The sequence below is a fragment of the Syngnathus typhle genome, unplaced genomic scaffold (assembly GCF_033458585.1).
Source record: "Syngnathus typhle isolate RoL2023-S1 ecotype Sweden unplaced genomic scaffold, RoL_Styp_1.0 HiC_scaffold_27, whole genome shotgun sequence".
In the NCBI taxonomy this organism is placed as follows: Eukaryota; Metazoa; Chordata; class Actinopteri; order Syngnathiformes; family Syngnathidae; genus Syngnathus; species Syngnathus typhle.
The window spans coordinates 219,270-245,732 of record NW_026871933.1 but is presented as its reverse complement, the minus strand read 5'-3'; the positions used below and the strand labels follow the sequence as shown (position 1 = coordinate 245,732).

Sequence of the window (26,463 nt, the reverse complement as noted above, 5' to 3'; positions counted from 1 at the left end):
GGGACAATTGTTTTCGAGCTTCACTCAGCAATCTGCTTGGTAGCTTGGGATTCCGTTCGGGAGTGATGTCATAGGAGCAGGAAATCTGTTCACCTGCTTGTGCAGCATATGAGTCTACATCTCTCACTCTACATGCTCGCATGCCATCCTTTACTGGAATTATTGCAATTCCCAACCGAGTCATCAGATCTCGTCCCAGCAGGTTTATGGGACATTTTGGGGATAGAACAATCGAGACTGAGGCTATGACTCCTGTTTCATCATCTCTCACTACAACTGGATTGGAGATACTCTCCTTGTGTACCTGCCCATCAGCAGATTTCACCCAAATTGTATTTTGGGAGGCCTTCAGATTAGGGACTTTAGTTTTTATTACGGTTTTACAAGCTCCGGTATCACACAAAAACTCAACTTCACTTCCTCCAATGTTTAAGGTAACATATGGTTTTTCTTTTAATGCACTCAGAATGTCCCATGCTGTATGAACATCTACTATTTCTTCCTCTGTAGGAGCACAAGAGGTCATAGGGGGGCAATCTAGTCATGCTGAGAATTTGGCTTTCCCTCTGCCCCTTCCTCCACCCCTTGATTGGTTTTGTTTTTTTCTAAAACACTCTTTTGACCAGTGTCCACGTTTCCCACAGTTCCAACAGTTGTCAGAATCTTGTAGGGGTTTTGAATTGTATGGTGGCCTTCGACCTTGTTGGCCTCTACCTCCTCTGCCCCTCTGGGACCCTTGGAAGAAGACTGTTGTATCTTCATCTAGGTCATTAACGTCTAGATGAAATACATCAGAACTTTTGCCTTTTTTTATCACTTTTTCAGCATGTCTGGCCCATTGCATAGTTGTTGTCACACTTGCAATATCTACTTCCACCAAATGTTTCCTCACCCAGTTGCCTATTTCAGGGCGGAAATTAGTAAGGAGCGCATTTTTAAGCTGTTGCTGATAAGCACTCTCAGCTGCATCATTGAATGGGATGCCACTATGCACCCTGAATTCTTTTTCAAATCTCAAGCGAAAATCATCAGTATCTTCCCCAGGCTTCTGTTTTATTCCTGCCAAATGACCATAATTCGCTCGTCTTTGAAATATTGTTCGCACTCTTTGCACAAGATCATTCCATTGTGCTGCATACTCCCCTCCCAATTGATTTCCCTCAACGGGATAGGGAAAAGGCCCTTGATTATTTCTACCTGTGTAATTTCCTCTAACCTTTGCCCAGTCTTTTCCCAAGGAAGACATTGCAGCTTCTCCTGCCTCATGTCCATTCAGTCTATAGGAATGTATGATGCCAGCCATGTCTTCTGCCCATTTTTCTGGGTCTTCAGCAACAGGGGTAACCCCTTCAACTGCTTTCCTTGCCTCTTCCAAAGTCCATGGCCGAAAAACATATGTATGTGGAGGTTGGCCTTCCCCTACAATAGGGTTTGGCACTTGGATCATTGGGCACACATCAACATTGTCTAAATTTTGGGAAAATCTAGCAGCAGTGGTCAAACTTCTTGTTTGTACAGGGCTTCTAATCATTTGACCCTGACCTTTTTTGCTGTTATATGGGGGAGGGCGCAGGTCTGTTAAGCTTGGATACAAGTTTTGCGCACAAGCGGACAGCCTCTCTTGCTCCTCTGCTTGCGCTGTATCCGGGACAGTGCGCCTGCGCACTGTGGCCTCATTGTCTTCCGGCCTGACAAACATGGTCGCAGCCTCATCACTTTTCATCTTTCTATCTTTTGTCTTTTGGATTTGTTCTCTTCTCTCTTGTGAAGCATTCAACCATATTTTAGCACAAATCAATTCTTTCTCTTTTCTTTTCTTTTTCAGTCCCTCTGACTTCCTGTTCACGCTCTTCTCCAAGACCTCAACCACTATCTTCCACACTTCAACTTTCAACCTCCCTTCTACTCCATACTTTTTCTTCCACTTCGGCATGTATTGCATACAATTAACAAATTTACTCGCCATGTACTTCTCATCTCCGTCAAGAGCTAGGGATTTACAGTTTTTATTTCCCATCTTAATTTGGTATTTTAGGTTTATACAATTTTTTTTTTTTTAAATTTATTCTTTTTCTTTGAGGATCCTCAATGCAAGTTTAAATTGACCTTTGAACAATTACTAGCCTGTATTATTTTCGTGGATCAATGCTAGAACTGCTATTTAGTCAATTTATCCTACCAGTCACACTTTCTCAACCACGCAAATTTCTTATCCCTGCCAACGCGAAGTCCTCTTTTAAAAATAAAAGAGCTGCCTCATCCGGATAGGGGACTCTACAACACCCCTTCCTTCCCTGGGAACTAAAGACAACCGTCCAGTTACCCAGCCCTGCCAACGCGAAGTTGTCCCCTTAGAACAGTGGTTGTCAAATCAGGGTACACGGAGGTACGTGAGATTTGACAAAAATATTTTGAAAACCACTGCTCCAGAAGAGCCACTTCATCCAGAGGGGGACTCTACAACACCCCCTCCTTCCACAAGACTTCTTATCTTCTGTCTTGCCTATTTTTATTCCTGTGCACTTTTACGCGTTTCACAACAACACAATCCCACAACTTTAGGGCTTTAACTTACTTGTCTCCTTGGTTCGCTGTTCAGCCGGATCCCGTCAATCCACATCTGTCAGACGAAGGCAGACTTAAGATGCTGGCCCAGCGAAGAATTTCCTTCCTAGGTCTTTCTGTACCAGGTCCGGCTAAATGGACGCTGGCCCGTCGACGGTGTACAGCGTGTCGTCCTCCGTCAGCCAGATGGCGGGTATGAGGGATCCCGGGTTTCGGCACCAAAATGTTAGGGTGGTGCTCACTCTAACTTATTTTGCAAGAACCACTTGGAGACAAGTTAGTCGTTTTGGGCACCTGCAGGCGGAGAGTCCATTCGTCACTGTGCGTACAGCAATGATCGAATGACGTCTGACTCTCGCTTCCCACAAGACCATCTTTATTAAGAGAAAAAGGGTGGGGGTGACAGTAGACTGAATAAACAAGTTAAAGCTCTTGACATCTAGGTAAACAGAGCAGGGGATGTTTTACGACATTGTTTAGGATGGGACAGACTTAGGTGGTTTATTACCGGTTACATACCAACGTAAGCATAAAACTAATCTACCTAAGTTATTTATTACCGGTTATATACATTCCAACATAATCATAGATCAAGATAGTTTGGAAAACCCTGACACCAATGACCTTACGGCCGCAGCTCCGTTCGGCCGCCTCAACAATGGAGGCGCGGAACAAGGTCCACTCGGACTCAATGTCCCCCGCCTCCCCCGGGACCTGGGAAAAGTTCTGCCGGAGGTGGGAGTTGAAGCTCTTCCTGACAGGGGATTCCGCCAGACGTTCCCAGCAGACCCTCACAGAACGTTTGGGTCTGCCAGGTCGGACCGGCATCTTCCCCCACCATCGGAGCCAACCCACCACCAGGTGGTGATCAGTTGACAGCTCCGCCCCTCTCTTCGCCCGAGTGTCCAAAACATGCGGCCGCAAATCCGATGACACGACTACAAAGTCGATCATCGAACTGCGGCCTAGGGTGTCCTGGTGCCAAGTGCACACATGGACACCCTTATGTTTGAACATGGTGTTCATTATAGAAAATCCGTGTCGAGCACAGAAGTCCAATAATAGAACACCGCTCGGGTTCAGATCGGGGGGGCCGTTCCTCCCAATCACGCCCTTCCAGGTCTCACTGTCATTGCCCACGTGAGCATTGAAGTCACCCAGTAGAACGATGGAGTCCCCAGAAGGAGCGCTCTCCAGCACTTCCTCCAGGGACTCCAAGAAGGGTGGGTACTCTGAGCTGCCGTTTGGTGCATAGACACAAACAACAGTCAGGACCCGTCCCCCCACCCGAAGGCGGAGGGAGGCTACCCTCTCGTTCACCGGGGTGAACCCCAATGTGCAGGCGCCCAGCCGGGGGGCAATAAGTATACCCACACCTGCTCGACGCCTCTCACCGTGGGCAACTCCAGAGTGGAAGAGAGTCCAGCCCCTCTCGAGAGGGCTTGAACCGGAACCCAAACTGTGCGTGGAGGCAAGTCCGACTATATCTAGTCGGAACTTTTCTGCCTCGCACACCAGCTCGGGCTCCTTTCCAGCCAGAGAGGTGACATTCCATGTCCCAAGAGCCAGCTTCTGCAGCCGGGGATCAGACCGCCAAGGTCCCTGCCTTTGGCCGCCGCCCAGCTCGCACTGCACCCGACCCCTTTGGCCCCTCCCACAGGTGGTGAGCCCATGGGAAGGGGGACCCACATTTCCTTTTCGGGCTTTGCCCGGCCGGGCCCCATGGGCGAAGGCCCGGCCACCAGACGCTCGCCTTCGAGCCCCGCCTCCAGGCCTGGCTCCAGAAGGGGGCCCCGGTGACCCGCGTCCGGGCGAGGGAAATCTGTTTCCATATATATTCTTCATCATAAGGGGCTTTTTGAGCCGTGCTTTGTCTGGCCCCTCACCTAGGACCCGTTTGCCATGGGTGACCCTACCAGGAGCATGAAGCCCCAGACAACATGGCTCCTAGGATCATAGGGGCACGCAAACCCCTCCACCACGATAAGGTGACGACTCATGGAGGGGCCATTAGGACTTTAAAAATATTTTCTAAATTTTAGCGACGGCTCTGTCGCAATAATCCGACCAGCACGGTGCAGTTGCGTGTTCGGCGCTGCGCTGCAGTTACGTGATCGGACAAAAATGCGCAAATGGAAAAAAATTGTTAAAAAAGACAGGTTTTTTTGCTTGGAATAGATAATTTTTTTTTCCATTATTTGTAAAGGGAAAACATTATTTGGAATTCGAACGATTCACTTCTGGAACAGCCTTCTTGAACGGATTGTGGTCGAAAACCGAGGCTCCACTGTTCTTGATCGTATGAATATGTTGGAATGTAGACTATATTGATTAACCAGTTGCTGAGGGGAACAAACTCCCCCTCCTGCCCTGTTTTCTCTCAATAAATATGTCCTTATATGTTCAGAGTTTCTGAATAGATATTTGAAAGAGTAATATGGGAAATTACTTTAAAATATATGTAGTCTCCGCTCAGCATCTGTTGCCATTTAAATTATGCCGGTTTCAAGGCTGAATTCGTGTGTCACATGACGTGCGTTCGCGTCGCACCAGAAGTCATGTCATGCAGCCTGATAATTGGCAAAAAAAAAAGTATTTCTGAGGATGCAGCCTGTGAATTGAGACACAGCGAGTGAATCTTTGTTTGCAAGACTAGTTCTCTTGCTAGCAATGAGGCTTTAACACCTACCGCTAATCAAAAATTCAAACACACTACAACCAAGCAGGGTTAGCAGATGTAGCTGTCTGTCAGACTCTAGTGGGAATTTAACTCACACCCTCTGAGTTACAATTCTAATGCTCTTATTAATGAGCTACGCGGTCTTGCCTGGCAAAACTGTGTCAACCTTTTAGAAGATTGACCAAAAGAAACGCTTGAAAATGTAGTCTAAACAGGACTGTAAGCCAGTGATTCTCATCCAGTGTGGACACATTGGTGTGCCGTCTGAAATTATAAAATTTCCCTTAATATCCTCAAAGACAATAACAACTCATCACATAACTGCTGGTCACCAGTACTATGGACAAGATAAGTGGAATTACACCCTCAACTCTTATATGTCAAGCTTGCGCAGTAAATGTTTAGTATACAATCAGGCCTCAGTGAGAATTGAACTCACGACCCCTAGTTTACAAGACCAGTGCTCTAACCACTGAGCTACAAGGCCTGTTCTGCTGTGGTTGATTATAAACTATAAATTATTTAACTACAATATTACAAAGTGGAAATCAGGATGTCACCACGTTTACCTCCCATGCTACTATTCTGCGACCAAGCAAGGCTAGATAGCTTGGCCAAGTTTGAGAATCAGTTAGCGTGCTTGAACCTCTGGTTGAAGCTGGTGGTTGAAGCTGGTGGTTGAAGCGCTAGTTTTTATGTACAAGTTTGAATGAGACAACAGCCAGGAACAGCCATGATTAATGAGAAACAGGAGGCCGGGCCAGAGCAACTTTGATAAAAGAGGAGGGGAAAGAGAAGGACGAAGAGGATATCTACAGTATGCCCTCAACTTGTCTTGAGTCAGAAGTTGATATTTTATACCAAACACTGGAAATGTTCTCAGTCTTGGAAAATGTTTGCTCATAAGAGGAGTTTGAAACTACACCTAAGAATACACACAGAAGGGAAACGTTTTTCCAACGATTCTCTCAGAAGAGGCACTTAACAAGTCACATGAGAACCCAGACTGGGGAGAAACGTTTTTCCTGCTCAGTTTGTGGCCAAAAATTCTTTCAGAAGGGTGACTTGCAAACACACACAAGAACCCACACCAGTGAGATATCCTTTTCCAGATCACTTTGTGGCCAAAGATTCTCTCAGAAAGTAAACTTAAAACTACATGCAAGAACACACTCAGCTGAAAAAATATTTTTCCTGCTCAGTTTGTAGCCAATCTTTCGCAGAACTGTCACCTAAAAATAATGACAAGAACACACACAGTTGAGAAACCTTTTTCCTGCCCAGTTCCTGGCCAAATATTCTCACAGAAGGGTGACTTAAAAACACACACAAATACCCCCACCCATGAGAAACCTTTTTCATGCTCAGTTTGTGGCCAAAGATTCGGTCAGACGGGACACTTAAAAACACATGCAAGAGTACACAGGACAGGAACCGTTTTCCTGCTCAGTTTGTGGCCAAAGATTCTATCAGAAGGTAAACTTAAAAACACATGGAAGAACACACACAGGTGAAAAATTTTTTTCCTGCTCAGCTTGTGGCCAAATATTCTCTCAGAAAGTAAACTTAAAATCAAATGCAAGAACACACTGGTGAAAAACCTGTCTCCTACTCACTTTGTGGCCAAAGATTCTCTCTGAAGAGAAACTTCAAAATCCACTAATTGTCGGACACCACGAGCGGTTACCTAATATGCAAGCCCCTTTTTTTTTGTTTGGCGCCACTGTGAGTGGCAGCCCCGCAGCAGTGTTCTCTCTTTTCCTCTTTATTTCCTTCCTTTCTCCTTTTTCTTTCTTTCTATTTGTCCATTCGGCAATGCTGGTGCCATCTATCACAACTCGGTGTGTGCAGATTGTTTCGGATCGGATATTTTTTTCCCTGGGAGATGGGATGGCTGGACACATTGGTCGAGACCGGCGTGACTCTACGATGGCCATCCTGCTCATCCGGCCGTTGCTGACCAGATCCCTCGCCTTGGCCTCGCAGCCGCGACCCGTGTGGGAGGTCCGCTCCCTCATGCTCGTTGAAGCCAATGATCTTCGCCGTACCAGCCCCATGGTGACTATCTGCACGTGCCCCGACTGGGTGCCCAGGACGCTGCTCACACGTTTGCCTGTTTTGTGATGTTTTACCGATTTACGACCACGGTCCATTGGGCGGCGTTGAACTTGACTGCCCTTACACCTGTTTATGGACCCTGTGGAGGGTATTTTGCGTGTTTTGGGGTGTTCTTTGGAATTGAAGGGGGCTGGTTGGCCGGTGTTACTTTTTTCTTTTGTCTTGTTGCTTTGGTTTGATGGCTGAGATTCAAGAGTTTTTTTTTATTCAAGAGTTTTTATTCGCCATGTTTGAGCGTGCCAAACAAGGAATTTAACTTCGGTAAAAACACACCCTCAACATTTAGGTGACTAACAACATTCAGGACGTGAATAATGGCAAAAACAGTGTAGACAAATTCAAAAAGGTGTGAAGAGCTGAAGAGATGTTATTGCACAGTAATGTCTCTGAGACTCTATGAGTGGTCTGAGTTCATCAGAGCAACAGCCTGGGGGAAGAAGCTGTCTCTGTGTCTGCTGGTTTTGGCGTACCGAGCTCTATAACGCCGTCCGGAGGGGAGTAGTTCAAACAGACTGCAACCTGGGTGAGAAGGGTCTGTAGAGATGTTCCTTGCCCGATTCCTGGTCCTAGACAGGTACAAGTCTTGGATAGATGGGAGGTTGATTCCAATGATCTTTTCTGCAGTTCTGATTGTCCGTTGTAGTCTGTGCTTGTCTTGTTTGGAGGCCGATCCAAACCAGACAGTGATGGACGTGCAGAGGACAGACTGGATGATGGCAGTGTAGAAGGTCTTCAGAAGCTCTCGCGGCAGGTTGAACTTCTTGAGCTGTCTCAGGAAGTACAGCTTCTGCTGGGCTTTCTTCCGGACAGAGTCTATGTGGCCAGTCCATTTCAGGTCCTGAGAGATTGTGGTTCCCAGGAACTTGAAGGTGTCTGTGGAGAGATTAGTATTACTGCGGATAGTGAGGGGTAAAAGTGGTGAAGGGTCTCGCCTGAAATCCACTGTCATCTCCACGGTCTTGAGCGGGTTCACCTCCAGATGGTTTTGACTGCACCAGTGGACCAGACGCTCCACCTCCTGTCTGTACGCAGTCTCATCACCGTCCTGGATCAGTCCGATGAGAGTGGTGTCGTCTGCATACTTCAGGAGCTTCACAGGAGAGTCACCTGAGGAGAAATCATTGGTGTAGAGAGAGAAGAGCAGTGGGGAGAGGACGCACCCCTGAGGGGCTCCAGTGTTGGTGGTCCGGGTGTCAGATGTGATGCCCCCCAGCCTCAAACGCTGTCTCCTGTTGGTCAGGAAGCTGGTGATCCACTGACAGGTGGAGGCAGGCACCGCAAGCTGGATGAGCTTCTGTTGGAGGATGTCAGGGGCGATGGTGTTGAACGCCGAGCTGAAGTCCACGAACAGGATCCTGGCGTACGTTCCTGGGGTGTCCAGGTGGTGCAGGATGTAGTGCAGTCCCGTGTTGACCGCATCATCCACTGACCTGTTTGCCCGGTAGGCAAACTGGAGGTGGTCAAGCAGGGGGCCCATGACCTCCTTCAGGTGGTTCAGCACTAACCTCTCGAACGATTTCATGACCACAGATGTCAGTGCGACGGGTCTATAGTCATTCAAACCTGTGATGGCGGGCTTCTTGGCCACTGGAACGATGGTGGAGCTCTTGAAGCACGAGGGCACCTCACACAGCTCCAGAGAACGGTTAAAGATCCGTGCAAAGGTGGGCGCCAGCTGCTCAGCGCAGACTTTCAAGTAGGAAGGTGACACGCCGTCTGGGCCCGGTGCCTTTCTGGTCTTTTGTGTCCGGAACAGCTGGCGCACTTCCTCCTCGCGGACCTGGAGTGCCGGCGCGGCCTCTGCAAGAGAGTGAGTGGGTGACAACGCTGATACAGGTGTGGACAGAGCAGTTGTGGGTAGAGGTGAGTATGTAGATTGTGCTGCCAGAGGTCCCGTTGTGTGAGAGGACAGATAAAACCTGCAGTAGAACTTGTTTAGCTGGTTAGCAAGCCTTGGGCTCTCTACAGGACGGGGGGTTCGTTTCTTGTAGCCCGTGATGCTCAGCAGACCTTTCCACACCGTTGAGGGATCAGGATTGGCAGAGAGGTGTCTCTTCAGGTTCTCCCCGTAGCACCTCCTGGCTTTCCTGACCTCTCGGTTCAGTGTGTTTCTGGTCTGCCTGAACAGCTCGCGGTCGCCGCTCCTGTAGGCCTCCTCCTTGACTTTGCGCAGCCTCCTGAGGTTCGGTGTAAACCAAGGTTTGTCGTTGTTGTACGTGCAGAAGGTCTTAGTCTGCACACACAGATCCTCACAAAAACTGATGTATATGTGACAGTGTCAGTGAGTTCATGAAAGTCTGAAGTTGCAGCTTCGAAAGCTCCCCAATCGCTGCAGTCAAAGCAGGCTTGGAGGTCCTGCCTTGACTCCACTGTCCACTTCCTCACAGTCCTCACCACAGGCTTAGAAGTTTTTAGTTTCTGCCTGTAGGCCGGGATCAGATGAACTAGACAGTGGTCCGAGAGTCCTAAAGCTGCACGAGCCGCAGAGTGGTATGCATCCTTGATCACGGTGTAGCAGTGGTCCAGAGTCTGTGCCCCTCTGGTGGGACACGTTACGTGCTGTCTGTATCTGGGGAGTTCGTGTGTGAGGTTCGCCCTGTTAAGATCACCCAGAACAATGATTAGTGATTCTTCTATATCAAACAAATTTGTTTGATATAGAAGAACCAGAGAAGTAATTGAAAAAGAAAAAACAAGATGAACCTAGTACAACCAATGATTAGTGAGTTTGGTAGAAGTTTCTCCATGTCTGTTACCTGGTCAGCCAGCATCTGCGTGGCTTCACTCGCACGTGCGTGTGGTGGGATGTAAACAGCCGTCATGACGATCGAGGAGAACTCACGTGGTGAATAGAACGGCCGGCAGTTTATGAAAAGTGTTTCTAGGAGAGGGCTGCAAAACTCTTTCAACACCGTGACATCAGTACACCAACGTTCATTAATGTAGAAACAGAGACCACCTCCCTTTGATTTTCCGGAGAGCTCCGCGCTGCGATCTGCTCGCATTAGCCTGAACCCGGCTAGCTCCACGGCGTGGTGGGGGGTTTGTTCGCTAAGCCACGTTTCCACAAAGCACAGCGCAGCGGATCTGCTGAAGTCCGTGTTCCTTGAAGTGAGGAGCAGCAGTTCATCCATTTTGTTCGCCAGGGAGCGGACATTCGCCAGATGAATTGACGGTAGGGCAGAACGGAACCCTTTCTGCCTCAGCCTTACGAGTGCTCCGGCTCGCTTTCCGCGCCGCCGTCGTCGCGCTAGCTTGTACAGCACCGCCGCTCCGGCTAGAATCTCCGACAAACAGTCTGAATCGGAGAGAACAGGAGAGAAAATACCAGAAGAAGTCTGTCCGATGTTTAACAGAGCTTCTCTGGTAAAAGTGATCCGGGATGGACAGCAGAGGACACAGAAAACACACAAAATAAGACAAATAAACAGAGAGCGACTCACCGTGGCTGCCATCCGCGGCGCCATCATATGACGTCACTGAGTTGCGCTCATGTCATCTGGGTGTCTTTTACATACCAGCTCTATCAAAGTCAAAAGTCAAAGTCAGCTTTATTGTCAATCTCTCCACATGTCACAACACACAAAGAGACCGAAATTACGTTTTCTCTATCCCACGGCGACTGGGGCCTGAATTTCCCCACTCCCGGGGATCTATAAAGTTTCAATCAATCAATCAATCAATCAATCAATCAATCAATCAATCAATCAATCAATCATCTGTCTTGGTTCCTGTTCGAGTGGTGCTCACCAACTTATTTTGCAAGAACCACATGGGAGACAATTAAGTCTTTTTGGGCACCTGCAGGTGGAGAGTCCATTCGTCAATGATCGAACGACGTCTGACTCTCGCTTCCCGCAAGAGCGTTTTTATTGAGAAAAACAGGGTGGGGGTGACAGTGGACTGGATAGAGAAGAAAAAGCCCTTGACCTCTAGTCAAAGCATAGCAGGAGATGTTTTACGACATTGTGTAGGATGGGACAATCTATGTTATTTATTACTGGTTACGCACCAACATAAGCATAAAACTAATCTAGCTAGGTTATTTATTACTGGTTACATACATTCCAACATAATCATATGATCAAGATAGTTTGGAAAACCCTGACAGCTCCCACAATTGTCATGCTGTTATGTTTTGTGAGTTGTTTTTGTCTTGTCCTGTTTGTCGTATTGTCACTTCCTGTTTTGTTTTGGTAACTCTCCTCTCGTTTCAGTTCGTGGGTCCTTCCTCTGTGTGTCAGGCTACTTGTCTTCCCTGATCCCAATTGTGTGCACCTGTGTCTTTGGTCCTAATTGTCTGCACCTGTGTCCTCACCTTTCTATGTGTATTTAGCCAGCGTCTTCCCCTTGTCTTGTGCCAGTGCGTCTGTTGGATTTTGTCCACAATTTAGGGAGCGCGCTATCTGCGCCTCATGGCCATTGCCAATCACCTGTTATCCAATTTACTCACTGCATGCTCGTTTGATTTCTTCAGATTTAGGAAAATGCTAAGACACTGAAGCAGAAATTAGACTTACACAGGTTGGTTGAGTTCAATCACAATTCTTGTTAAGAAAGCTCTGTTTTCAGGAAAGTACAATACAGCGCTGGGCCTTTCAAGAGCAGAGAGTCTCCATTCAGAAAACGCCACATTCAAGGTTCTTTGGTCAGCTTATATTCATTTCCACATGCCAATGTGGGCCGAGTTTGTTGGGTGATGAGTCAGGGGGTGTGGCAAGTTCGCAGGAGATTCTGATTTCATGGGAGTGGGTGGTGGTTATGAGCGATTCAGTGTGTGTGGGGGCTGTTGTCTTCCATCCCGTCTTTCGGCCTTGGCGATCATCTTTGGCCGAGTCCTTGGCTGGCTCCCTCTGGCACCTGCTGGTTTTTATCTCCAAGTGACCTTCCTGTAAACATTCCCCTCCATTCTTGCACATAGACTGTCTCACCTCATCCTCTCATAATTATTTCAATTTTGTCATTTTGTACGAAATTATGTGAGCTTTTTGTCTGTGACATCATTAATCTATTAATGTTCCTTGACTATGCAAAGTTTGTTCTTTTGATACTCCATGTCTTTGCTTACGTCATTATTTTCTTAGTTTAATCATGCTTCCAACCATATATTTTCTTTGTTAGGCAAAATATTTCCCTCTGTCCAGAACGTTCAGTAGTAATCGAAAATTGGCGTCTAGCATTAGTCAAACCATAAAATACAATCAAGTACTGAACATTTTTAGACGACTTTGGCAGTGTCCGTGATTTAGAGAATCATCAGGCATGCATTAAACAGTTCCTTAAGGGTCATTAAGCTATTCAAGCAATATATCAAAAAACATTTGTTATTTCAAAGTGCTCAGAAATATATATCAGTTCATAAAGTTATAAAAACCTTTGTCATTACCACCTATCAAAAATGTCTAGTTATGTCTTCTTTATTGAGTTGGTGTGTAGGTATAATTATATGCTTAAAATGTTTCTTTTATTGATTGAATATGTGAATATACTTTTCTACTTATGTACTTTATTCAATGAGGTTTGAGCATATCTGTTTTTGTAGCTAGGCAGGACTTTTTGTATTTTGACCCCATTCCTTCACGTCTTGTCCCGTCTTGAGCACCAGCGATCGCGTGAGTAACAGATATCGCTTTAGAGAACCTAGTTTAGAAGATACCTTTTTTTTGTCAAGCCTGAGCGCTGTTTTTCAATTTTGTTTTTTGCCACCGTGTTTTCCCTCGTTTTGAGGTGCTTTTGGTTTTTGCTGTCTTCAGCCTTGTTTTCCCTCTTTTTGAGGCGCTTTTGGTTTCTTTGTGCTGTCTCCAGCCTGTTCGAATAAATACCTTTTGTTTGCACTCTGCATCCGAGTCCTCTCCCTGATCCAAGCCTGACAACAATAGCTCATACAAGATGTCTCCCGGGTCTCTTAGCTGGCTCGTGTCTTTGTTTGTTAGCCTTGGAAACTCCTCTATCTTGTTTAGCAGTGTGTCCTCAATTGCTTCTGAGGAACGGTGACACTCTTCAAGCCGTTCCCAAATCATCTTTACGCCTCCAGCGGGTACTGCATGAACCCTTTTCACCTGTTCTGCAGATCTTGGATCTAGCCACCTTGTTAGTAGGTCGAACTCCTCTCTTTCTGATAAATTTAAGTCTTTAGTCGCGCCAATAAATGATACTTTCCATGTCCAATAGTTTTGCGGTTTGTCGTCAAATTGCAGTAAACCAACGCTGACGAGTTACCGTATTTTCACGATTAAAACGTGCACCGTAATAAAAGGCGCAGTCTCAGTTATGTGTGCCATGACTGTGTTTAACACACATATGGCGCACCGCATCATAGGGTGCGGGTTTTATATATACAATCCACGCCCCTTTAACGTTCTCATGGCGCTCTCAACTACGTCCGCCTTACAACAACACACACAAACAAACACATACACACACACACACGCACACAAATACACACACGCAGCAGTGACTCTCCAATACACATCGATACCAAATGATCAGGTGTTGCTTTCCCGCCTTTTCCGGACAGTATAAAAGCTTCTTACCTGGAGATGGAGGATGTTGTTACATCTGCTGAAGTGCCATGTGTACTGACCCCCATTAAACAACCCAAGATCTTGCCAATAAAGAACAAACCGTTACCCCACATCTTAGTTTTCCTGACCCAACAACGGACATCATCAACAACACTTATCCCACTTGCTTCCTTTGGAGGCATGATTAGAGTTGTTGCAATCTTCAGAGTAACTAGAATGTAATAACGAACGGAGTCAGTTGGCATGCGGGTCCTCTCGTGAGGTTTGACAATCGAATTTCGTTCGACATCCGGAGCAAAAATTTCTCGAATTTTTTTTCAAATATTGATTTGTTCGAGAACCGGGACGTTCAGAAACCGAGGCTCCACTGTAAAAGAATGTAACATTAACTTTCGACGAGGATGGGATTTGAACCCATGCGTGCAGAGCACAATGGATTAGCAATCCATCGCCTTAACCTCTCGGCCACCTCGTCTTGCTCATATGGCATTGACAACACGTTGTGCCGAGATACTTTGTGTGAAAATCCGACGAGTATGATGAAATGCTGAGTGGAGAGCACAATGGAGTAGCAACCCATCGCCTAAATATCTCAGCCATCGCATCTCATGCATGAGTTGTATGGGCGACATGATATGTCATGTACGGGGTAGTATAAGCTACAAGGTAAAATGATACGATACTTTAGATGTGAAATGAAGAAGAGCTAAGCCACAGAAGAAGTGACACTGTCAGCAAAGAAAAACATTTTTTCAATGTTGTCTCACCCCGAATCTTTGGGATCATCGGCTCTGCGCAGTTGGATAGTTCCACTAACATTTTAACATCAACATTCTTTCATGGTCTGCCTGGGTATCTCGGCTGAAGATCCTAAAGAAAAGAACCTAAATTTCTTGTATGCTATTGCATGACTGTATAGCCTCCGGCCGTCATGACTACATTTTACCGTGGCACCATTGAGAGCGTCCTCTCCAGCTGTATTGCTGTTTGGGGTGGCGGCTGCACTGACTACAACTGGAAGGCCCTGCAGCGCATAGTGAACACGGCTGGTAAGATTATTGGTGCTTCACTCCCCTCCTTGAAAGACATTTACATCTCCCATCTCACCCGCAAGGCGACCACGATTGTGAGTGATGTGAGTCACCCCGCTCACTCTTTGTTTGATCTTCTGCTCTCTGGGAAGAGGTATAGGAGCCTGCGCTCCCGCACCACCAGACTCAACAACAGCTTCATACTCCAGCCCCCCACACCTCACCCTACACACCCCCAGAACCCCACCCCCCTTCTCTAATCCACCCCCCACTTCCCACCCTCCTCCATATCCCTTTCTCCCTCCCCCCCTCCACTGCCCTTCTCATCACACATGAATGAGAGGATTGAACGGGCAAACATCAATATAGCCAGCCCCCATCGATGCTCCACCCAGGATCCCCAAACCGACCTGAACGAACCCAGCCCCCATCGATGCTCCACCCAGGCTCAACCCCTCCCCATAAGCAAACTGAACAGCTCTCTACACAAACCCCCTTTCCCTCACCTAACTCCCCCCATACGTCCCCCCTTGTCCCATTACTCCCCGCAAGCCAGAGTTCTAAAGAAAATTCCTCACCCAAAAACAGCAAGAACAAGGTCACACAGCAACATACTCCAGAAGCTATCACAACGCTGATCACTCCTAGAATAAACAACCCTATCATCATTTGTTCCGTCCCTGGATCAAACCTGATACCCATCCGTCAGAAACAGCTCCAGAAATCAAAACACTCCACCAGAACCAAAACAATTCGAGCGGCCCTGCTCAATATTAGATCATTAGTCAATAAATCACTTCTCATCAATGACCTCATTACGAGTAATGAATTAGATATCATGTTTCTTACAGAGACCTGGCTTGATCTAGATAACAGAGAATATATCCTTAATGAATCAACTCCACCTAATTCCAACTGCATTGACGCCCTCAGAATCGGAAAGAGAGGGGGAGGCGTTTTCCTAATCTATTCTGATTTGTTTCAATGTAAACGGACGTCATTTGGAGATTGTCTTTCGTTTGAGTATCTTGCAGTTGTAATGAAGTCTTCTCCCCCTGTCCTACTTATGGTTGTATACAGACCCCCAGGTTATGCTAATAACTTCTTCGTCGAATTCTCTGAACTCCTCGCTATAATCTCCTTGGAACATGACTGTATATCAATAGTAGGTGACTTTAATATTCACATAGACAAACTCAATGATAATAACATCAAAGAACTAAACGACCTCCTTGACACCTTCGACCTATCCCAGCATATCTCTGGACCTACACACAACAGAGGCCATACACTAGATTTATTCATAACCAGAGGTCTTGAGTCATCTTTCCTCTCAGCAGTCGATATTGCCTTATCTGATCACTTCTGCATCTTTATCGAAATGAAGGTCACCCCTATAGCTCTCAGTCAACCACAAACCATTAAAAAGCGGCACTTTAATCAGGCCACTAGTACACTATTTATGGAGGCCTTCTCGCAGGCCCCTACCCTTCCATCAGAATCTGTCAATGACCTCCTAGAAAGCACCATGGACATACTCTCTCTCTGTAAAAGATAAAAAAGAGAGTCTAGAAAAGCAGAACGCAAATGGCGGAAAACTAAACTTCACATTCATCATGATATTTACAAAGACAGCCTTAAATCCTATAACCAAGAACTAAAAAAACCCCAGACAATCTTTCTTTGCTGACATAATCAACAAAATCACAAATGACGCTCGTACTCTCTTTGCCACCATTAACAGGCTAACAAACGCCCCCCCTCCAATTGCCCCTGATTTCCTATCCACTGTCAAATGCAATGGATTTGCAACCTTCTTCAAGGATAAAATTAAAAACATCAGATTAGCCATCAGTAAAAGGACCTATGGCACCAATGCACCAACTGAAAAGGTGCCTAGTAAACATGACCCAATTTAATATCATTGACCAAAAACAACTAGAAGAAACAGTGCAAAGCCTTAAATCCTCAACATGCTGCCTTGACACCTTGCCAACAAGCTTTCTAAAAAAATGTCCACAAATGCCTTGCCCCAGACCTACTGCAGATAATAAACACTTCTCTACTTACAGGCATCTTTCCACGATCTTTGAAAACTGCTGTTGTGAAGCCCCTATTAAAGGAGCCTAATCTTGACCACTCCATAATCAGCAATTTCAGACCAGTATCAAATCTTCCTGTTTCAAGCAAAATACTCGAAAGAACTGTCTATCAACAACTCTGTGCCTTCCTATCCTCCAATAACATACTAGATCCCTTCCAATCCGGTTTCCGACCCCATCACAGCACCGAAACTGCGCTTCTCAGAGTTATCAATGACATCCGAATGAACACGGATTCAGGTAAAATCTTAATTCTAGTGTCACTAGACCAGGGGTGGGCAAACTTTTTGACTCGCGGGCCGAACTGGGTTCTAAATTTGGACCGGTGGGCCGAACCAGGAGCAGATGGACGTAGGCTTTGTGTGAAGTCATATAAGCGACCTGCAAAGGTCATTGCATAAAAGATTTTGGCCTTTAGTAGGTAGTAAAGCATGGATATTCCAAACAAGTTTTTTGAAAACAAATGCATTTATTAACAGCATTAAAAAAAAAAAAAAATTCACAAAAAAACCTGCTATCAGTGATTCTCATAAAATACGACACTGTTATTATGAATAACAGAATAACGTCACGTCGCGTACGTCGGGCCAAATTGGCGACTCTTTTAAACGCTCGGCACTGTGTTCACCTTGCTTTTCCTTGGGGGACTCATTTTAATGGAAAGATTCCAGGGGAAGGTTTGTGGCTGGCTTTAGCGCAAAACTGCATCTGAAAGCTCAGCGCGCGAATTACAAGAATGCTGTCGTCAAAGCCCACGCTCTAAATTCGGGACTGATACGAATAGAGCGAGAGTGCGCCATGTCCGTACTACTGAGTACGTACACGCACTTGTGAGTGTGCACCGAGCTTTCTGACACGGCTTCTGGTAGTAAATGCGCATGCGAGCGCTTCGCCATCTACTGGGGAAACGCAGTCATTGCAGGCAAAATGACCCAAAAAAAAAAGTTTAATAATACAATTTGTTCAGGGTTGGCGGGCCGGATTAAACGGTCCCGTGGGCTGGATGTGGCCCGCGGGCCGTAGTTTGCCCACCCCTGCACTAGACCTTAGTGCTGCGTTCAATACGGTTGACCATGAAATTCTATTAGACAGACTGGAAAACTGGGTGGGTCTTTCCGGCAAGGTTCTTGACTGGTTCAGATCCTATCTGCAAGACAGGAACTACTTTATCTCTATCGGCAATTTCATCTCTGACCTGACCAATATGACATGTGGGGTACCCCAAGGCTCAATCCTAAATCCGGTCCTATTCAATCTCTACATGCTCCCAATTGGCCCAATACTCCAAAAAACAACATAGCCTACCACAGCTACGCAGATGACACACAACTTTACATAGCCCTCTCATCGGATGACTATACCCCTATAAATACACTATACCAAACCATTGAGCAAATAAATGACTGGATGTGCCAGAATTTCCTCCAACTAAACAAGGACAAAACAGAGATAATTGTCTTTGGCGCTAAAGCAGAAAGGCTCAAAGTCACTGCTCAATTAAAATCCCTAGCCCTTAAACAAAAGGAACAAGTACAAATTCTTGGCATTATTATTGAAAATGTGCCTTCTTCCAGCTAAAAAAAATAGCAAGGCTCAGAGGCTATACATCCAAACAAGATCTTGAAAAATTAATTCATGCCTTCATATCTAGCAGATTGGACTACGGGAACAGCCTCTTCGAAGGCCTACCAAAGAAAGCTATGAAACAACTACAGCTCATTCAAAATGCTGCTGCTCGAGTTCTAACAAGAACCAAGAAAGCAGAACACATTTCACCAATACTCAAGTCCCTACACTGGCTACCAGTATGCCATAGAATAGATTTTAAGATTCTGCTAATAGTTTATAAATCTCTAAATGGGCCAGGGCCAAAATACCTCTCTGAACTGCTCCAACACTATGAACCTTCTAGATCACTTAGGTCATCGGGAACAGGCCTGCTAATTGTTCCCAGGTACAAAACAAAACATGGTGAAGCTGCTTTTTGCCATTATGCCCCCCATAGCTGGAATAAACTCCCAGAGGACATTAGATCTGCCCCTACTGTTAGGGTTTGCAGAATATCTTTATCGTATGATTATGTTGTAATGTAACCTGTAATAATTTAACTAGCCTGTCCTGTCTAGACAAAAGTAGTTGACCAAAGTGCTAAGATCTTTTCAACTGATTGACTAGACGCAGAGGAAGCAATCAAAGTTGCTTTGTTTACAGAAAGTCGTAAAAGGCCCCCTGCTATGCTTTGATCAGCAGGGGAGCGGCTTCACCCCCTCCTGTGTGTTCCCACACCCCCACTTTCAACCCCACTCTTTTTCTCTCAATAAATATGCACCTGAAAAGGCCTGAGTCAGACCTCCATTCGACCATCGCTGTAACCACAGCTATGAATGGACTCTCCGCCTGCAGATGTTTAAAATGACTTACTTGACTCCTGTGTGGTTCTTGCAAAATAAGTTAGAGTGAGCACCACCCTAACACCTACCCTACCCATCTTTAAATCTAAACTTCATCTAAATAAAACTTCAAACTTTTTTATTCTCTTTTGCTTTCTAGCTGCTTCTAAAGCAATGATGTTGTTTTTGTTTCTGTTTGTTTATTATAATCTAAAATGTTCTTAAATGTTCTTAAATGAATTTATGCCAGGCTCTGACCTGATGTGATTCTGTTCTATAATCTATCAATGACGTTGTAATCTATTTTTTTTAAATGAATTTATGTACCGTATTTTGCGCCCTATTAGGCGCACCGGGGTATAAGGCGTACCTTCAATTAACGGCCCATTTTAAAACTTTGTCCATATATAAGGCGCACCGAACTATAAGGCGCATAAAATAGAAGCTTTACTGCAACAAACTGAGGTTGACTAGGGTTGCGGTATGCACCCACTAGCCAATAACCAATGAGCCCTCTGTAAACAATCGCGTTTCTCAAACGATCTCCTATAAAATTATTGGAACTGACTAAAGTTCGATCTAACGCATTGGTACTACTTACATATGTTTCCCTTCCATATCGATCCGTAGATTTACTCGAAACATTAACAGAGCAGCCTATTTTGACATGAAGTAGCCTCACGCGTATAGCAGCTATCATTATAGCATTAGCCATCCGCAATTTCCTATGAGCCTCAGCTCGCAATCTCCCATGAGCCTCAGCAAAGTGTAAACAATTGCGTTTCTCAAACGATCTCCTATAAAATGATCAGAACTGACTAAAGTTCGATCTAACGCATTGGTACTACTTACCTATGTTTCCCTTCCATATCGATCCGTAGATTTACTCAAAACATGAACAGAGCAGCCTATTTTGACATGAAATAGCCTCGCGCGTATAGCAGCTATCGTTATAGCATTAGCCATTCGCAATTTCCTATGAGCCTCAGCTCGCAATCTCCCATGAGCCTCAGTAAAGTGTAAACAATCGCGTTTCTCAAACGATCTCCTATAAAATGATCAGAACTGACTAAAGTTCGATCTAACGCATTGGTACTACTTACCTATGTTTCCCCTCCATATCGATCCGTAGATTTACTCGAAACATGAACAGAGCAGCCTATTTTGACATGAAATAGCCTCGCGGGCACAACAGCTATTCGGTGACGGCCCCTGACTACAGTTACCGTAATGTTGGGAAGCGATGCGACCTTGTAATTTACTAGTCGTACTAAAACGTACTAAAACAGTGTCAGTGAGTTCATGAAAGTCTGAAGTTGCAGCTTCGAAAGCTCCCCAATCGCTGCAGTCAAAGCAGGCTTGGAGGTCCTGCCTTGACTCCACTGTCCACTTCCTCACAGTCCTCACCACAGGCTTAGAAGTTTTTAGTTTCTGCCTGTAGGCCGGGATCAGATGAACTAGACAGTGGTCCGAGAGTCCTAAAGCTGCACGAGCCGCAGAGTGGTATGCATCCTTGATCACGGTGTAGCAGTGGTCCAGAGTCTGTGCCCCTCTGGTGGGACACGTTACGTGCTGTCTGTATCTGGGGAGTTCGTGTGTGAGGTTCGCCCTGTTAAGATCACCCAGAACAATGATTAGTGATTCTTCTATATCAAACAAATTTGTTTGATATAGAAGAACCAGAGAAGTAATTGAAAAAGAAAAAACAAGATGAACCTAGTACAACCAATGATTAGTGAGTTTGGTAGAAGTTTCTCCATGTCTGTTACCTGGTCAGCCAGCATCTGCGTGGCTTCACTCGCACGTGCGTGTGGTGGGATGTAAACAGCCGTCATGACGATCGAGGAGAACTCACGTGGTGAATAGAACGGCCGGCAGTTTATGAAAAGTGTTTCTAGGAGAGGGCTGCAAAACTCTTTCAACACCGTGACATCAGTACACCAACGTTCATTAATGTAGAAACAGAGACCACCTCCCTTTGATTTTCCGGAGAGCTCCGCGCTGCGATCTGCTCGCATTAGCCTGAACCCGGCTAGCTCCACGGCGTGGTGGGGGGTTTGTTCGCTAAGCCACGTTTCCACAAAGCACAGCGCAGCGGATCTGCTGAAGTCCGTGTTCCTTGAAGTGAGGAGCAGCAGTTCATCCATTTTGTTCGCCAGGGAGCGGACATTCGCCAGATGAATTGACGGTAGGGCAGAACGGAACCCTTTCTGCCTCAGCCTTACGAGTGCTCCGGCTCGCTTTCCGCGCCGCCGTCGTCGCGCTAGCTTGTACAGCACCGCCGCTCCGGCTAGAATCTCCGACAAACAGTCTGAATCGGAGAGAACAGGAGAGAAAATACCAGAAGAAGTCTGTCCGATGTTTAACAGAGCTTCTCTGGTAAAAGTGATCCGGGATGGACAGCAGAGGACACAGAAAACACACAAAATAAGACAAATAAACAGAGAGCGACTCACCGTGGCTGCCATCCGCGGCGCCATCATATGACGTCACTGAGTTGCGCTCATGTCATCTGGGTGTCTTTTACATACCAGCTCTATCAAAGTCAAAAGTCAAAGTCAGCTTTATTGTCAATCTCTCCACATGTCACAACACACAAAGAGACCGAAATTACGTTTTCTCTATCCCACGGCGACTGGGGCCTGAATTTCCCCACTCCCGGGGATCTATAAAGTTTCAATCAATCAATCAATCAATCAATCAATCAATCAATCAATCATCTGTCTTGGTTCCTGTTCGAGTGGTGCTCACCAACTTATTTTGCAAGAACCACATGGGAGACAATTAAGTCTTTTTGGGCACCTGCAGGTGGAGAGTCCATTCGTCAATGATCGAACGACGTCTGACTCTCGCTTCCCGCAAGAGCGTTTTTATTGAGAAAAACAGGGTGGGGGTGACAGTGGACTGGATAGAGAAGAAAAAGCCCTTGACCTCTAGTCAAAGCATAGCAGGAGATGTTTTACGACATTGTGTAGGATGGGACAATCTATGTTATTTATTACTGGTTACGCACCAACATAAGCATAAAACTAATCTAGCTAGGTTATTTATTACTGGTTACATACATTCCAACATAATCATATGATCAAGATAGTTTGGAAAACCCTGACAGCTCCCACAATTGTCATGCTGTTATGTTTTGTGAGTTGTTTTTGTCTTGTCCTGTTTGTCGTATTGTCACTTCCTGTTTTGTTTTGGTAACTCTCCTCTCGTTTCAGTTCGTGGGTCCTTCCTCTGTGTGTCAGGCTACTTGTCTTCCCTGATCCCAATTGTGTGCACCTGTGTCTTTGGTCCTAATTGTCTGCACCTGTGTCCTCACCTTTCTATGTGTATTTAGCCAGCGTCTTCCCCTTGTCTTGTGCCAGTGCGTCTGTTGGATTTTGTCCACAATTTAGGGAGCGCGCTATCTGCGCCTCATGGCCATTGCCAATCACCTGTTATCCAATTTACTCACTGCATGCTCGTTTGATTTCTTCAGATTTAGGAAAATGCTAAGACACTGAAGCAGAAATTAGACTTACACAGGTTGGTTGAGTTCAATCACAATTCTTGTTAAGAAAGCTCTGTTTTCAGGAAAGTACAATACAGCGCTGGGCCTTTCAAGAGCAGAGAGTCTCCATTCAGAAAACGCCACATTCAAGGTTCTTTGGTCAGCTTATATTCATTTCCACATGCCAATGTGGGCCGAGTTTGTTGGGTGATGAGTCAGGGGGTGTGGCAAGTTCGCAGGAGATTCTGATTTCATGGGAGTGGGTGGTGGTTATGAGCGATTCAGTGTGTGTGGGGGCTGTTGTCTTCCATCCCGTCTTTCGGCCTTGGCGATCATCTTTGGCCGAGTCCTTGGCTGGCTCCCTCTGGCACCTGCTGGTTTTTATCTCCAAGTGACCTTCCTGTAAACATTCCCCTCCATTCTTGCACATAGACTGTCTCACCTCATCCTCTCATAATTATTTCAATTTTGTCATTTTGTACGAAATTATGTGAGCTTTTTGTCTGTGACATCATTAATCTATTAATGTTCCTTGACTATGCAAAGTTTGTTCTTTTGATACTCCATGTCTTTGCTTACGTCATTATTTTCTTAGTTTAATCATGCTTCCAACCATATATTTTCTTTGTTAGGCAAAATATTTCCCTCTGTCCAGAACGTTCAGTAGTAATCGAAAATTGGCGTCTAGCATTAGTCAAACCATAAAATACAATCAAGTACTGAACATTTTTAGACGACTTTGGCAGTGTCCGTGATTTAGAGAATCATCAGGCATGCATTAAACAGTTCCTTAAGGGTCATTAAGCTATTCAAGCAATATATCAAAAAACATTTGTTATTTCAAAGTGCTCAGAAATATATATCAGTTCATAAAGTTATAAAAACCTTTGTCATTACCACCTATCAAAAATGTCTAGTTATGTCTTCTTTATTGAGTTGGTGTGTAGGTATAATTATATGCTTAAAATGTTTCTTTTATTGATTGAATATGTGAATATACTTTTCTACTTATGTACTTTATTCAATGAGGTTTGAGCATATCTGTTTTTGTAGCTAGGCAGGACTTTTTGTATTTTGACCCCATTCCTTCACGTCTTGTCCCGTCTTGAGCACCAGCGATCGCGTGAGTAACAGATATCGCTTTAGAGAACCTAGTTTAGAAGATACCTTTTTTTTGTCAAGCCTGAGCGCTGTTTTTCAATTTTGTTTTTTGCCACCGTGTTTTCCCTCGTTTTGAGGTGCTTTTGGTTTTTGCTGTCTTCAGCCTTGTTTTCCCTCTTTTTGAGGCGCTTTTGGTTTCTTTGTGCTGTCTCCAGCCTGTTCGAATAAATACCTTTTGTTTGCACTCTGCATCCGAGTCCTCTCCCTGATCCAAGCCTGACAACAATAGCTCATACAAGATGTCTCCCGGGTCTCTTAGCTGGCTCGTGTCTTTGTTTGTTAGCCTTGGAAACTCCTCTATCTTGTTTAGCAGTGTGTCCTCAATTGCTTCTGAGGAACGGTGACACTCTTCAAGCCGTTCCCAAATCATCTTTACGCCTCCAGCGGGTACTGCATGAACCCTTTTCACCTGTTCTGCAGATCTTGGATCTAGCCACCTTGTTAGTAGGTCGAACTCCTCTCTTTCTGATAAATTTAAGTCTTTAGTCGCGCCAATAAATGATACTTTCCATGTCCAATAGTTTTGCGGTTTGTCGTCAAATTGCAGTAAACCAACGCTGACGAGTTACCGTATTTTCACGATTAAAACGTGCACCGTAATAAAAGGCGCAGTCTCAGTTATGTGTGCCATGACTGTGTTTAACACACATATGGCGCACCGCATCATAGGGTGCGGGTTTTATATATACAATCCACGCCCCTTTAACGTTCTCATGGCGCTCTCAACTACGTCCGCCTTACAACAACACACACAAACAAACACATACACACACACACACGCACACAAATACACACACGCAGCAGTGACTCTCCAATACACATCGATACCAAATGATCAGGTGTTGCTTTCCCGCCTTTTCCGGACAGTATAAAAGCTTCTTACCTGGAGATGGAGGATGTTGTTACATCTGCTGAAGTGCCATGTGTACTGACCCCCATTAAACAACCCAAGATCTTGCCAATAAAGAACAAACCGTTACCCCACATCTTAGTTTTCCTGACCCAACAACGGACATCATCAACAACACTTATCCCACTTGCTTCCTTTGGAGGCATGATTAGAGTTGTTGCAATCTTCAGAGTAACTAGAATGTAATAACGAACGGAGTCAGTTGGCATGCGGGTCCTCTCGTGAGGTTTGACAATCGAATTTCGTTCGACATCCGGAGCAAAAATTTCTCGAATTTTTTTTCAAATATTGATTTGTTCGAGAACCGGGACGTTCAGAAACCGAGGCTCCACTGTAAAAGAATGTAACATTAACTTTCGACGAGGATGGGATTTGAACCCATGCGTGCAGAGCACAATGGATTAGCAATCCATCGCCTTAACCTCTCGGCCACCTCGTCTTGCTCATATGGCATTGACAACACGTTGTGCCGAGATACTTTGTGTGAAAATCCGACGAGTATGATGAAATGCTGAGTGGAGAGCACAATGGAGTAGCAACCCATCGCCTAAATATCTCAGCCATCGCATCTCATGCATGAGTTGTATGGGCGACATGATATGTCATGTACGGGGTAGTATAAGCTACAAGGTAAAATGATACGATACTTTAGATGTGAAATGAAGAAGAGCTAAGCCACAGAAGAAGTGACACTGTCAGCAAAGAAAAACATTTTTTCAATGTTGTCTCACCCCGAATCTTTGGGATCATCGGCTCTGCGCAGTTGGATAGTTCCACTAACATTTTAACATCAACATTCTTTCATGGTCTGCCTGGGTATCTCGGCTGAAGATCCTAAAGAAAAGAACCTAAATTTCTTGTATGCTATTGCATGACTGTATAGCCTCCGGCCGTCATGACTACATTTTACCGTGGCACCATTGAGAGCGTCCTCTCCAGCTGTATTGCTGTTTGGGGTGGCGGCTGCACTGACTACAACTGGAAGGCCCTGCAGCGCATAGTGAACACGGCTGGTAAGATTATTGGTGCTTCACTCCCCTCCTTGAAAGACATTTACATCTCCCATCTCACCCGCAAGGCGACCACGATTGTGAGTGATGTGAGTCACCCCGCTCACTCTTTGTTTGATCTTCTGCTCTCTGGGAAGAGGTATAGGAGCCTGCGCTCCCGCACCACCAGACTCAACAACAGCTTCATACTCCAGCCCCCCACACCTCACCCTACACACCCCCAGAACCCCACCCCCCTTCTCTAATCCACCCCCCACTTCCCACCCTCCTCCATATCCCTTTCTCCCTCCCCCCCTCCACTGCCCTTCTCATCACACATGAATGAGAGGATTGAACGGGCAAACATCAATATAGCCAGCCCCCATCGATGCTCCACCCAGGATCCCCAAACCGACCTGAACGAACCCAGCCCCCATCGATGCTCCACCCAGGCTCAACCCCTCCCCATAAGCAAACTGAACAGCTCTCTACACAAACCCCCT

At 45.6% G+C, this 26,463-nt stretch overlaps 1 long non-coding RNA gene and 3 other non-coding genes across 4 annotated transcripts; all 4 read right to left on the bottom strand.

Moving 5' to 3' along the window:
• Positions 1-5,659: 5,659 nt before the first annotated feature.
• trnat-ugu (transfer RNA threonine (anticodon UGU)) lies at positions 5,660-5,732 on the bottom strand. Its single transcript has one exon. It is a non-coding gene; the product is annotated as a tRNA-Thr (tRNA).
• Positions 5,733-14,280: 8,548 nt separating this feature from the next.
• trnas-gcu (transfer RNA serine (anticodon GCU)) lies at positions 14,281-14,362 on the bottom strand. Its single transcript has one exon. It is a non-coding gene; the product is annotated as a tRNA-Ser (tRNA).
• Positions 14,363-20,705: 6,343 nt separating this feature from the next.
• Positions 20,706-21,908, bottom strand: LOC133147035 (uncharacterized). The gene is made up of 3 exons (XR_009711488.1): positions 21,636-21,908; positions 21,180-21,528; positions 20,706-21,019 (listed from the first exon to the last, which is right to left on the bottom strand). It is a non-coding gene; the product is annotated as an uncharacterized LOC133147035 (long non-coding RNA).
• A 3,420-nt stretch (positions 21,909-25,328) lies between these two features.
• trnas-gcu (transfer RNA serine (anticodon GCU)) lies at positions 25,329-25,410 on the bottom strand. Its single transcript has one exon. It is a non-coding gene; the product is annotated as a tRNA-Ser (tRNA).
• Positions 25,411-26,463: the final 1,053 nt, after the last annotated feature.